Source organism: Halichoerus grypus, chromosome 3 (genome assembly GCF_964656455.1).
Source record: "Halichoerus grypus chromosome 3, mHalGry1.hap1.1, whole genome shotgun sequence".
NCBI lineage: Eukaryota > Metazoa > Chordata > Mammalia > Carnivora > Phocidae > Halichoerus > Halichoerus grypus.
In genome coordinates, this window is record NC_135714.1 from 63,616,747 (window position 1) to 63,631,737 (window position 14,991).

The 14,991-nt window shown below is 35.9% G+C and overlaps 1 long non-coding RNA gene across 2 annotated transcripts in view; it reads right to left on the bottom strand.

Moving 5' to 3' along the window:
* LOC144381258 (uncharacterized) overlaps window positions 1-14,397 on the bottom strand; it is a 54,124-nt gene extending 39,727 nt beyond the window's left edge. Inside the window, exons 1-3 of one of the 2 annotated variants that reach the window (XR_013446150.1) lie at window positions 14,331-14,397; window positions 9,644-9,818; window positions 6,363-6,502 (exon numbers count right to left, since the gene is read on the bottom strand). This is a non-coding gene — a long non-coding RNA (uncharacterized LOC144381258). Of the gene's footprint in view, window positions 1-6,362; window positions 6,750-9,643; window positions 9,819-14,330 lie in introns of both variants that reach the window. The other variant, XR_013446149.1, reaches the window with a different exon arrangement.
* Window positions 14,398-14,991: the final 594 nt, after the last annotated feature.

Here is a 14,991-nt window from a genome sequence, read left to right on the forward strand (position 1 = left end):
CATCCAGTTATATATATAAACATATTTTTTTACTACACCAAAAATTAAGACAAAATAAAATTTCTGGTTCTTCATTTTGTAAAGCATGTTCTGGGGGAAATTTGGTCTTAGAAATTTCAGGTTATTCTATGATGTTCCAATATGATGCTTTTTATTCTGCCTAGACCCCACTGGTACAAATTCACATGAATATTAATAGTTGGGAAGGGAGCAAGGACTTCAGCTGAGTAGTTAGGAAGTGAGGCAGTGCTTAGTGTGAATGCCCTGCTGGGTGGTGGATATACTGCATGGCTCAGGCACTGTGTTTATGCATTTTAAATTGCTTTCTTTACAACTCCAGTCCAGAGGAAATATTATCTCTGAGCCAAACTGGATCAGGGTATTCCAACCCACTGAAGTAGAATTGAGAAATCTCAAATAGGCATCATACCCCTTGAACTTGGCTACAGTTACTTATGTAGAAATAAATCCCACAAATGAGCTCCTTCAACATACCATACTTACCCAAACCATAACCTTATAAAGAGAGTATGAACAAATGTTATTTCCAAACCCACTTAAGTCACTTCAGCCGTGGATGGAGTTCCTGGCCCTAATTTTAGTAGCAGCATTAACAGCTGATGGAAATAATGCTGTGGCTTGCAGATGTAAAATACCATAGAAACTTGAACAGTTTCTCTTGATGGGATGACATCAGATTCTCCCAATAACTGAATGCATGCTTTCTGGATTCATCTACTTTTTTACAAAACAGCCAATTATTGTATGCCAAAAAAGTGAGCAGTGGTTTCCCTCCCTCCTTTTGATCTCCCCTCTTGGGTCAATGATAAAATATACATGGAACACACTATCCCTGTCTGCCAATTATGGTTAGATGTACAAAATTATCCTTTAACTTAACATTTATGAAGCAATTGGCTATAAGAACAGCAGTGATGTGGGGCGCCTTGGTGGCTCAGTCAGTTGAGTGGCTGACTCTTGATTTCGGCTCAGGTTATGATCTCAGGGTCCTGGGATGGAGCCCTGCATCTGACGCCATGCTCAGCGGGGAGTTTGCTCCAGGCTTCTCTCTCTCCCTTTCCCGCTGCCCCTCCCCCAGCTCTCTCTTTCTCTGTCTCCCTAAAATAAATAAATAAATCTTAAAAAAAAAAAAAAAGAAGAGCGGTGACGTGATGGTTTTCAGACAGTAAACTGTGCTAACTGCTTGAAAATACACAAAATTTAGGAGCTGACAGATTCCATTCTTAAGTAGAAGAGGTACATTCTGATGTTTTGGCACTGGTTAAATATTCAGTCATCCCCTGTCCTGTCTGTGGGAAATATGCTAATAGCTTATTGTTACTGCTTGTGAACTTCCTGGGCAAGTGAAACCCAGAATTCCATAGCCCTGATGTCAGTGGGTCTCACTGCATTTGACGGATGTAAATAAACTTGGCTTTAATATTTTGATTGATCTGGAAGGTATTAACAAGGGATTTTTGTCACAAGAGAATCCTACAGAAGCAAATCCTACTCCAAGAGTTGGTTTAGTTTACTCTTACTAATGCCTGATGTCTTTGATCTAGAAATGTCTCCTGAGTTTTCATATTCCATATTAACAGTACATATTTTAGGTTGGTCATCATCCAACAAATTAAAGTGAGCCTTTAAAAATAGTGTGTCTCCATATATCTTATTTTTCAGCAAACAAAACCAAAAACTAAGTAAAAATAACAAACCTCTTCTTCTGGAAAATTTTTAAAAGTCCTTAATACTAGGAAAACTTATATTTTTAGGTAAAGGACAGCCAAAGGTCTGGTTTGGCATAGGGAATAAAATTGCAAGTTAAGAAATGGAAACAGAAAATTTTTTTTCCAGCTATAAAAGAAAGAAAGAAAAAATATAATCTGTAGCATGTGGTAAGGTCTCCCTGTTGAGAGGATCATGAAGCTTACGAGGTTCGTGACTCAAAGTGGAAAACTCACTGAGGGACAAGAAATCATTTAGTTTTACTGGATGAGCCTTCTGTATATGTTTAAATGCATGCAGTGAGAAAGTATTTTAAAACATTTATATTAAACTTGGAATGTTTGACACAATTGAAATTTGAAAGTCTTACATGGGTTCCCAGTAACAGTGAGGATTTTCCTCTCCTCTTCTGATTAGTGCCCATATTTCAATTTTGTTTTTCTTTCTGGAAGGATGGGCTATCAGAGGGAGGGAGGGTAAAAAAATAATTTGAGATTGTGCACAAAATTTCCCTAAGTAAATACAAGGTGTGGCCTTTGTTGTTGTATCTGTCAGATGGTGAACTTCTTGGCCACATAATAATCATGTTCATACTCTCATTTTATGACAATTTTCAGTACCATTGTGTGCCAGGTACTTGCCCTTTATAGATATAGATACTCTTTCTCAATCAGACAACTGAGGTGAATAAATATATACAAGTTGCTATAATGCTGGAAATCTACTCTGGCAGCCCATCTCATGTTTGGACTGCTTTTAGGCTGGTCTTCATTTGGGGATAACGTACTGAGCCAGGACACAGGCATAAACATTAACCCTGGCACTGCAACCTTGTTGGCCTGTACCATGCTAGAATTTATGAGGTCTCTTCATAGAATTAAGACTCCGGTAGTGATTTAAACCAAACTAATCACACTGGCCATATTGGTTCAGTTCAACTCTGGGATGTCTTAATTTGTTCAGAGGTGCATTAACCAGCAATTAAAATAAATACAAGAATATTTATTGTTCTTTCACTGACAGGCAAAACCCGTAAGTATAACGTAATTTAATACTGAATTATTCAGTTTTTATCAACCCTTCAATATTTAAAATGTCTTGTAGTAAGGATGCCAGAGCCTATTTAAAAATATGAACAGTTCCCGATTTATGATTGTTCAACTTACAGTTTTGGACTTTATCATGGTGTGAAAGCAATATGCATTCAGTAGAAACTGTACTTCAAATTTTGAGTTTTGATCTTTTCTTGGGCTAGCAAGACGCAGTACAATGCTCATGATGCTAGGCGGCAGCAGCCGTAGCTCCCAGTCAGCCGTGCAATCGTAAGGTTAAAGAACTGATGTACTTTCAAGCACTCTGTGCTCATACAGCCATTCTCTATTTCACTTTCAGTACAGTAGTCAATAAATGACATACATATGCAACACTTTATTATACAATAAGCTTTGTGTTACATCATTTTGTCCAACTGTAGGCTAAAGTAAGTGTTCCGAGCACGTTTAAAGTAGGCTTGGCTACGCTATAATGTTCAGTAGATTAAATATATTAAATGAATTTTTGACATGTTATTTTCAATTTATGGTAAGTTTATCTGACTGTAACCTCATTGTAAGTCAAGAAAGATCTGTAGGTAATGTAAAGCAGTTTGTGTTTATAAAATTACTGATATTTTTAAAGTATTAACTTCCCTTTCAATAAATATTATATTTCAAATCACTTCATCTAAAAATAAGACCCACAAATATCAATAATTCTGTAAGCTAAATTTTCCCTTTTCTTTTGTATTCCTCATAACACCCAGCATAGAGACTGGCCGATATTTATAGAGGGAAAGAAGACCATAGTGCTGTTGGATTAAAACAAATGTAGATTTTAGGTTCTATATCTGTCAACTATTGCCACAATAATGCTGTGTAACAAACCACTCCAAACACAGTGGCTTAAACCAACAGTTATTTACTCTTATTTACCAGTAAGTTCTTTTCTGAGCTCATCTCAATATTGTAGGACCTTATCAAATGCAGTTAGTACCAATCAGCACATTTTCAACCTTTGCCTCAAAACTTTTTTCCTCCAATGCTGGAAATTCAATAGGTATTTCTTTTCTCTTTTTGAGGTTCTCATAGGTGACAGTTTTAACACGTGTTGTCTCCATGTAATATTTTCTCAGACTTTTCTCCAGGCTTCTTGTTTTCTACCATCCAATCCCAAAACTGATGCACATATTTCAAATATTTGATATGGCAGCACCCCACTGTTGGGTACAAATTTCCACATTAGTCAATATTGCCACAAAAAACCACTTAGAAAATCACAATCCAGTGGCTTAGAAGTAGCAATCGTTTATTCTCTTTTGCATGTTAATAGATCGGCTAGGTCTTGACTGACTAGGCTGGGCTCAGCTGGTCTTGGCTGCAAGTTATGGGTTGGGTCTGAGTCCACTTTAGTCTCCACTGAAGGGTAGGCTCAGATCTCCATGTGTGATGATTCTGGGGTCCAGGCTACAATTATAATAGCTATCCAGGGGAAGCTTTTCTCATGGTAACTACAGAATTGCAGGATGCATGGCCAGGTACCAGCACATTTCAGTCCTCTGCTATGTCACATCTGTTAACATTTTTTTTGACCAAAGCAAGTCACATGGCTGAGGGTTTGGGTAGTACACTTTGTTTCAAAGTGTAGGTGTAATTATGACTAGAGGGAATTAAACAATTTTCATTACTAATTCAATCTACCATAGATTTCTCTGTTGAAATTTCACTGAAATAATCCAAGTAGTGATTATTCTACCAAAGACTATGGACACTTAAGCTATTTTTCAGTTCCACATTCAGCATTCTTACCATATTTCCTAAAATACCATGCCAACAGTAGGTAACAGTAAGCCAGCTTAATAATCTTATAATCACCCTGATCACATAGTTGAAAAGATTACTAAAACAAATGAAGCAATCATTTATGCACTATACAAAGCTTAACAATTTTCTTAAGAATGAATGAAATAATAGTCAAAGGAAACCATCAGATCTGACTTTCTTTCTAAGTTGTTTTGAAAGATTCTCTTCAATACAATACCATGAGAAAATAATTTTTGTTAATTTCTTCCCTTAAAAACACCTGACAGGCTTATATTAACGATGAGCTTCCTGTCTGAAATCTGATTTCTTTATCTTGTCATAACGTGTATACATTCTGTTGAGTCCTTAATGGTGAACTGGCAGGGAGAGTAGAAAGAAGCCAACAGTCCCAGGTCACGTTGTCTAGAGGGAATTAAGTTTCTCAGTCCAAATTCATGCTTTAGTCATTGTTCAAGGGATCTAAATAGATGGGTGAAAGTTAAGACAGTGGAAAGCTTTGGGCAGAGTTTAACTATAGCGATTAAAGGCAATTTTGTTCCTAAGTGCAGATGGAGTGTGTCCGTATTAGAGCTGCCAGTCACAGAGATACAGAGTCATTTTCCAGTAACCCTGAGAGAGGAGACTTATTTGGCTCTGTTTGCCAGGTTTAGAGCAACAGGAACAATTTCAGATCCCATTTATTGACATGGGAGAAGGCTCTAAGAGTCTGCCATCTTGTTAAGGATTGGCTTAAAAACTAGTCCTGTGTTTTAGTTCTGTTTATTTAAGAATTTGTCTGGCATTTCACCCCTGGTTCCTGAGAGGTAGCCTATAAATCTCTGGAATTCCCAGAGTGATAAGAGTGTGTTTGTTATTTATGGTGGTCTCCTAAATAGTTTGGGGTAATGAGATAGACTCAAGATGGAGGCTGGCCACAACCAGAAAGAACAAGCATGTAATTAGAGGGTTGCTGCTTTGAGTCACATGGTATCAACCGGACCTCCAGGGAGGGGAGAGAGGCTGAAGACTGAGTTCAATCGCATAGCCAATGATTCAATCAATCATGTTCACTTAATGAAATCCCAATAAAACTCTGGACACCAACACTCGAGGGAGCTTCCCTGTTGACAATATTCTGTGCATGTTGTTACACACTGATGTGCTGGGGGAGTGATACCTCCTGGTTCTACAAGGAGATGACACTGGAAGCTTTATGTTGGAACCCTCTCATGCTATGCACCTCTTCTTTTGTCTGGTTATGATTTGTATCCTTTTTTTTTCTTGCTATAATAAAACTGTTATCATAAGTATAGTACCTTCCTGAGCTCTGTGAGTTCTTATAGACCAAAACTGAATGGGTAGTGGAAACTTCAAATGTGACTCAGCTGTTCAGGAGTGAGGTACCCAGAGCTGATCGTCTAACTTCAGGGGGGTCAATAGGAGAAGTACTGCAAGTGGTCAGAACAGAGCCTGCAATTGCAGTAATTGCATCTGACATAAGAATGGGCTGAGACAGCCAAAGCAGATTGGGACTTGTGTCTCCAGATGACGAAGAAGTCCTCTTGTCTCTCCGAGGTAACAAGAATTTTATTCGACTTTCTAATCACATGTTATTTGCATGTATGTATGTAGTCAAGATTGCCTATTAAATCATGTTCAAAGCAAATGTTCAAAGTATCGAGTAATTGTTAATAAATATTACAAGTATAATAATTATTTTAATTTTTATATCTTTCAAGTATTTGAAAAAGAAAAAAATATTTACCAGTTGTATATTATATAGTATACATTATTTACCTGGTCTTTTTTGTTTGTTTGGTTGGTTGGGTTTGTTTTGTCCATCTCCATCATTCTGTGCTCTGTTCTGTGCCATGAGGGCTAGATGTCTGGAAGCTATAATTCCCAGCCACTCTTCCCAGCTGGCTTCCTTTTATGTTCTGGCAATGGGAGGTAGTAGAAAGTGATAAAGTGGAAGGAAAAAAAAGGTATTTTTCTTTATTTTCTCTTTTAAGCATTAACTCTGGCAGTGGCAGAAATAACAGCAAAGATAGAGGCTCCTCTAAGGCAGTATGGTCTCCATATTTCCGCTCAGGTTCTTGTAGAGTTCGTGTAGGCAAGAGGTGCTTCAGATGCCACATATAGGACAGTGTTCTTGGGCTCGGAATCCATTGCTATACCTGCAGGCTTTGGGATTTTGCAATGTTAGTTGTGGTATCAGCTCCTAGTTTCTTTCAACAGGCTCCAAGGCCAGCACTTACAGCAACCTCAGCTACACAGTGATCATGGGATCTGGATGATTTTCCTTCCTCTATCCTAGGAGCAATAGCACTTTTGTATAGTTTCTAAGATCAGGGTTACGTCACCTCCTCCCTTTTGCTCCTCCAGCCATTCCAACACTTTTGTATCCAATTCCTGGTTACATTTTTCTGTTTGTAATATTAATATTTTCCTGACCAGATACAGACTGATAAAGAGGGCAGATAATATATTCATGAAAAATTCATCAAATGGAATTTTTACAAATCAAAAAATATTTTATGTAAATAGGAAAACTCTTTAGAAGAAAAAAAAACCCTCTGAAAGTGATATACCCAATTCGAATTCAAGTACTCATTAAATAAATCTTCTGCTATATAAAATTTTATCTTATATAACACTTTTTTTTCTTTTGAACACTATTTGTATCTGCAGTTTTATTCCCAATTTATTCTACTCTCATATAGTTTGCCAATTATTTTCATGATTCTAAAGCAAAGTATATTGTGATAATGTAAATATGCTATTGTCAAATTTAATAAATATCACAATCAGCCTGAGTGACAATGGGATTGGCTTATTTTACCTACTTAAGTTTAGAGTTCCAATCTATAGCATAAGGACTGAGTAGACCTTGGGCCAGAAAGACTAAAACTCAGTTTTCCTAAACAATGATATGCTATTTAAAAAATGAAATGAGGATTTTATTATACAGGTAATTATTTAAGTTTTATATTTCCAATTAACAATGGCCTTCACACTAAGATTGCTTTTTGCAGACAAGCTCAAAATGAGTTTAAAATAAGTCTGAAATGATGCCACATGAAATCTGAAAGTTTCTATGGATTTTTATGTCAGAAACCTTTAAGAATAAATTTAAAACAAGGAACAGAAGCCCTAATCACTTACAAGTAACGAACAGTTATTTTAAGCAAATAATGCATATTCCAGGTAATCATTATAAATTGATTGATATGATATGTGTCTGTAACTGGGCCAAAGAAAAAGCTAGAATGATGTTTTGATGGTTGTCATAGTCAGCTCAGGCTGCTATAACAAAATCCCATGGCCTGCGTGGCTCATGGTTGACTCTCGGTTCGAACCTTTTTCCTGGTTTGCAGACAGCTGCCTTCTTGCTGTGTCTTCACATGGTGGAAATAAAAAGAGCTCTGGTCTCTTCCTCTTCTTATAAAGACACAAATTCCATCATTGGAGCTCCATTTTCTTGACCTCATCTAAACCCAATCACTTCCCAAAGCCTTATCTCCTATTACCATAACACTGAGGATTAGAACTTCAATGTATGTATGGGGTGGGGACAGGGATACAAACATTCAATCCATAAAAATAGTTAAACTCAATCATAGACTTTAAACAAGGGAATCATGGCTTTGTAAAATACAATAAATAAGCAAACGAATTCAAGAATAGTTTTAGTAGTTGTTAGAAAATAGTATTCCATATTTTTTCATGTTCTATTTTATAGCCTTAGTCCTCCTAAAATAATAAAATAGGAATTGTCATTTTTGTGCTGATTTCAGTGTTAGTAAATTTTGTTCCAAATTTAAGTTGTTTTAAATTATGGGAGCATCTCTTACCGCTTGTCTCTATTTTGTAGTTGGGAACAAGGTATATTTACTTAGCATAATGACATCCAGATGAAAATATTAAAAAATCTTTTGTGAAAACCATTTGTCTACTTCTATATATCCAGATGTTTATATTCTATAAATAACATAACTGTTGATTATTTTTTTAATCCAGCTATTTGGTAACACACGAACACAACCATATTCCTCACATTGCCTTACACCTCAGTTTTCTTGTTTATAATATTTGAGTTTGTTTAGTGTTTATCAGGAAAGTAAGACCAAAATATACAAAATTATTTTAAAATTTTGGGGGAAAGGCTCAAATGCAAGTTATCACCACAATATCATCATTGTTAGAGGTATAATTTTTATTTTTAATATTTAAAAAAACTTGAATAATTAACTACAATCATATATCATAGTCATTCCTTTAACCCAGTAACCCTACTCCTGGTAATTTATATGAAGAAAAAAAAGTAAATTGAAACATATTCTATACTTATGAAGAACTTCCTTTGTCTTCTACTAAAACAAGAAATCTAAATGTTTAAAATAGAATGTGATCTGATAAGTTAAGCACATAGCAGAATGATTACTGTATAATTATGATTATATAAAAACACAGAAAAATGGATTTGATATAATGTGAAATGGGAAAGCAGAACATATGTTATGCACAATCAGAGAGAAACTGCAAAACAAACATATACATTTTGACAGGTTAATATGCAAAATGAAAATAAGATTTTAGATGGTTGAATTATATTTTTGTCTTTAAAATAATCAATTTCATTCATACTTCACTTTAATTTAATTTAAATAAAATGCTTCCTTCAAGTTAAAATGCTTTATTTGGAAAGGCATTGAAGTTATGAGTAAGAATAGAAACTAGAAAGGACTTTAAAGTTTGTTACTAGAGGTAGAATAAGTCTACAAAACCAAAAAATCTTTTTGACTACACTTAAATAGCAAAATTTGGGGGGAAAATGTTGGGATTAAGGTCAATAAAAACATTCTTTTTTCTCATTTCATGTTTGTCCTAGTTGAGAATAAAGGCAGAGGAGGTAGATAGATGGAGATAAAATTATCAGCTTAATTAATGAGAAACTGACTGGATAGTGTGGCATTAGATTTGGACCAGGAAGGCTTGCTTCTTCCATCACTCTAATTCCGTGGTGTAGAAACCTTGAGATAGAGCACCGAGGGGCAAATCAGGAGAGACGCACTTACCAGGACTGTATGCCAACTAAAAATGGAGAAGGAAGGGCGAAGAGCAGAAATCCTCAAAGAGAAGAGCTTGAACTTGTTTCCCAGGTCTTGTCCACGCCCCTCAAAACACTGACCAGGGGTTGTCACCGGCGTGCAAGTTTCTCTTTCCTACTGTGACACGTCAGTCATCCGATGACTGACACAATCAGATGCACAATCAGATTTGCACAATCAGATGTAAAACAATACTCTACAAATATTTATTTTATTGTAAATCTAGGAATGAAGTTGTGAAGGAAAAAAATGCCAGGATGAATTTTTCTCTGGAAGCTTTATTTTGCACAATTTTTCCAGTGAGAGAAAAATATCTTTAAATTATTTGTGTGTGTGCAGAGTTGCAACTAGAGTGAGGTAAGTAAGGCACTTGCCTTTTGGGCTAAACTTAAGGGGCTGCCAAAAAAAATCAGTAATCAATACAAATAACATTTTTTTGCAATATTTTTAAGAAATCACAATTAGTGCAAGCAAATCATGATGAATGATATATTAAAATATTACATAAAGACAGGATCAGGATTATTGTTTTTTTCTTTTGCTTCAGACTCCATTATGGTTGGGCATGTCACTGATTTGTTGACTGAAATTAATACATTTTAAAAGATTATTTTTCAAGCTCTTTTTTTAATGTAAGGAATTTAATTCTAGAGTTAAATCTGAGAAGTAAAAAAAAATGTTTTAAAAACTCTGAAGGTCTGAAGTTTTAAAAATTTGGTTAGTTATTCTTGTTAGCAAGAGTTGAAAGACAAGGGTAATACTCTTATGAATCTATAATAAGAAATAATTTCAGGCTCAGAAATTTAGAGCAAACAGTATTTTTACAAGCTCAAATTCTTCTCAAAGTTCTGTAAAACATCCTTGTTATTCACCAAAATTTATTGTGTACCTACAGAATACCATGTGCTGCTAGGTGCTGAGGATACATCTCTATTTTTCTCAGCCTTCAAAAACACACTTTGAGTCCAGGGCTGTTATATCACAGAGAAAACCTTGCAGGATAAAATAGGAAAGATTTTTTTTCTCTTATCAGCTTCTCTAACAATGTATTTAGAAACAATGGTCTTTTTCCTACTTTATAAGATGGGGGCAATTTACCAATTCTCTTCTATATGCCAAAGAAGCTCCTGGGGTCTTCAAGGCTAGGAAGTGCTTTGAGCTACTGAACTCTTTTGATTGTAAGCCAGAGGACAAGGAATAATCCTGTCTTCCTCTCTGCTGTATTCCAGACCAGGTTTAGCACAGAGTTCTGTGGCCAGACTCTTGGTCAGAAGACCAGCATTTAATACCAACTCTGTTTCTTGGTGATTCTGTGACTTTGATCAGGATCATTAACTTCTCCGGGCCTCAGTTTCCTCCCTGATAAAGCACAGTGAGGTGTCATAAGAATTCGTTGAGGTGTAGGAAGTAAATCCAGCTTTAAACCAATAAAGTCCTTTTCTACAAGCTGTCATTTCACCTAGTATAGAAGTTGGCCATTTTTTTTCTGTAAAGGACCACCGAGTAAATATTGTTGGCTCTGCAAGCCGTATGGCCCCTATCACAACTACTCAGTTCTGCTGCTGAAGTGCAAAAGTCACCACAGATAATATGTGAATGAATAGGCATGGCTGTGTTCCAATAAAACTTTACAAAAATAGGTGGTGGGCCAGATTTGGCCCTTAGGCCATAGCTATGCCAATTTCTGACCTAGGACAATATCGTATGGATTTAGGCACTTAGAATCTTTTCATGTTAAAGATCACTAGACTCTAAACTCCATGAGGACAGGAACTCCTGTTGGTGTTCTCTAAGAGCTTAATTAAAGTTTTGCACTTTTTCAGGAAATGTTAGCTTCTCAGCTCAGAGCAGTGCCTGGAACTTAACAACTGAATAAAAAATAACATAGATATCTTTTTGATCTAAAAATCCTATAACGTATAAAGTCATGATAAGACTTTCTACTGTATACCCATTCTTTCCACACCTGTTTTTACACAGTAGACAACTGTCCTGGAGAGTTTCACCTTTTTCCTCTCAGCATCACATCAGTGACGGAGATAGTGCTATAACTATTAAAAAAAGAAAATACCCATGATCTGGATAATATGTTATTTATGCCCAAGCCCATAAAAAATGTTAAGGTCCATGGGAGTCAACATCATGTATCACATGATTTGTTAGAAACAAAGGGATTATGAATGACTTCTGTGATAGTTCCCTAACAAAGCAGTGTTACAGGCATGATACCATTTGGACCTTGTGAAACTTGTGCTTAATAGAATTTTAATGGAAACATGCTATATGTCATTAAGCATTTCTTCTTTTCCTCCACATCCTCTGCCTTTTTATTCTTTGTGTTCTTTCTTATGAGTACTTTTTTTTTTCCAGGCATGGTGTTTCTAAAGGTATTAAACATATCCAGGAGAGACTGTATCTGAAACCTGGACTGAACCCAAAGGCTAGTCTTGTCACCAAATAGAGATATCATTCACTGACAATTCTGCTTTCAGAATTGTTAATGTGTAGGGACAGATGTGAGACTTTCTACACTGTTATCTATGGAAGGCTTTTAAAAGAATAAAAATGTGTAGAAAACAATGGAAAAGTAGAGCTTAATGTAGAGTTTTTTTACTTTTCCAAGAATTTTTTAAAAATACATATAATCCTTCACAAATGTATTTTAATTTCAGAATTTCAGATTATAGAAAATATATACTTAAGAGTTTGTGATTCTAAGAAATGCCCCCAATTTTAGGTAAAAGTGAACCAAGCAAAATATGATATAGGTTCTATATAAACTTGGCCCAAGAACATTATATTAATAGATGATTATTCAGTTTTATTTATTTATGTAACAAAAAAATTAAAACATGGTTATTACATCAAAGCTCTGTATTTGGACCTGGGAAGACCACAAAGATGGTCTTTACCAACAAAGATGTATTTGAAGGTATCCCAACATTGAAAAACCTTGCCATGTAGTCCAGGAAGTAGACTGCATACAGATTACTCAAAGAAGTAAGGAAGCAAGAATGGGGGAGGTAAGAAAGAGGCAGCTATTATTAAAGTGACCAGATTTGGGCCAAGTGTAAAGAGGCCAAGCCTCAAGATTTCAGTTTGGAATGTTATTATTACAGAGAGGAAGAACCCACTTCAAATTTCACCCTAACACATGGTTACCGATGAAGAGCCCCAGTAGGGCATTGGTCAAAAGAGCTGGCTATTTAGAGAGACTACTGCTAGGAGTTACTGCTGAAGGAGAATATCAACAAAAATACTAATACCCAGGTTGGAAATAGAATTCAAGAGGGGTCATCTTTCCTTTTCCTGGTGTATTTTTATCTGCATTGTGATAAAATCAAATGCAATATACTATTTTCTATAGGGGCCACTATTTAGACTGTTCATTTTCTGACATACATTAAACTCTATCTTGAAGTTGCATTTAGTGGCCAGAGTTAGAAAGTTCTATTTAAATCTGTAAAAGGCTTAGGTATGGCCTAAGCTGCTAGTTCAAAGCTTGAGAGTCCTCAGTCTTAGGGATGTTGGGGAAAACAGTCCATATGTCCTAATATTTATTACCTAGAGGGAAAGGACATAATTTGTAACTTTTGCTCTAAGTTCAAATGGTACATAATTAAAATAGCCTGTGCTTCTAAAACACTGCAAAACTGTTATGGTCATAAGGTTTGGTGTTGCACCTTTAGTTCAAGGTCATTTCAAAACCGTATTGTGTACTGATCGGTGACCAGGTAGATGCAGAGCAAGATTGTTGGAATGGACTGGAAATGCTTCTCTTTGCCCGAGATTAGAAAGGGGATTTTATTAGCAGAATAAGAGAAAATCCAAACATACATGGGATCTGCACATTAAGAGGACTTAGAACAGGCTGTGTGCTGGTTTGCAGTGTCCTGAATGATAATGGTGTGTTTCTATATGGTTTTGGGTGATAATGCAAGATGATCCTGATTGCAAGATCACATTGAAGAAACATATATACATTTTTTCTTTTGGCTGTAATTTACCTATCCTTTCCTGAAATGCCAGTTTGGGGGCATTTCATGCAAGCACGAGGCTAGAAAGACAATAAAAACCAAATGAGTGCTTGGCACATTTCTCAGACTGTAATGAAACCAGAGTAATTGAGAGAGTCAGCAAATCACAGTTATCAATCAAATTGTGAAGGTGGTGGGTATAGATGCCAGGTCTGATTTGCTGTTGTGGTCCAGAGAACCTGTTTTGTTTTGTTATTGATGATTTTTGTTTGGTGTTTGCATTATTCTCGAAAACAGGACAACACGCATTGTCCCACTAGGACATACTTACACTTCAACTTGAGAGTGTGGGTTAAAAGTCACAGGGTACGGTCAATTTTTAAAAGGAATCTGCATAGAAAATAGCTGATCTTAAGGGTATAAAGAAAGCAGATGAGCTAATTGCAAATATAAATAAAAAGAAAACAGGCACTTCAATTAGTGCATCAGTTAATCTGGATAGATTGAAAACTCACTTCCCACTCAACTCTAAAATTAATCTTCTCTGATAATGGAAGAGATGTCATTGCAGTGATTTCAGAAATAATGAATTTACCAAGAAATTTAATAAAAGAAAAGGATAAATCCCAGAACTTGGCATTTAAAGAAAATATGGTTGCTCCTGAATTTTCACTTACCTCCCTTTTTCCTCCTCCATTTGATCTTGCTTTTATCCAGAAAACACAATTATCTTTTCTTTTTCTTCCTTTTTTTTCTAAATAAAAGACCATTTCTGGTATTCAGACTGGATTCAGAACAAAAGCAGTTTGTACCCTAATTCTGAATTTCAAAAATTTTGAGATTTTTTTGTTGTTCCAAACATTTTATTAAATGTAAATGTTGACAAGCGAGTCACCCAAGGCTCAGTTTTCAACATTTAATTTCTGATGAAAGAGGAACTGGCTTTAGCCACCATTTAAGGGAAAGAACAGTTGCTTCTCTCCTACTGATAAAAATTTCAGCATTATAGGCAAGTTCCCTTGATGCTAATATAGATATGGTGGGCCCAACAGACAGGTGGGGTTGGCAAATAAATGTTCATTTCTTCCTTTTATGACTCAATGTTATCATGAGAGAAATCGAGAACATTTCCACAACACAGCTGTGTGGGATTCTCCAGCTCGTCTATCAAGATAACACGGAGTCTTTTACTCCCCTGCAGTTTGGCAACCAGTGCAGATCTGAGTAGGAGATATAAGATTACTCTCAAGTTCTGAGCTCCACAGGAAATGCAAGTTGTGTTTGCAGAGTTGCCGCCTCCATCTATCAATTTAAGAGTCTCTGGAGCTGCCTGTAGGA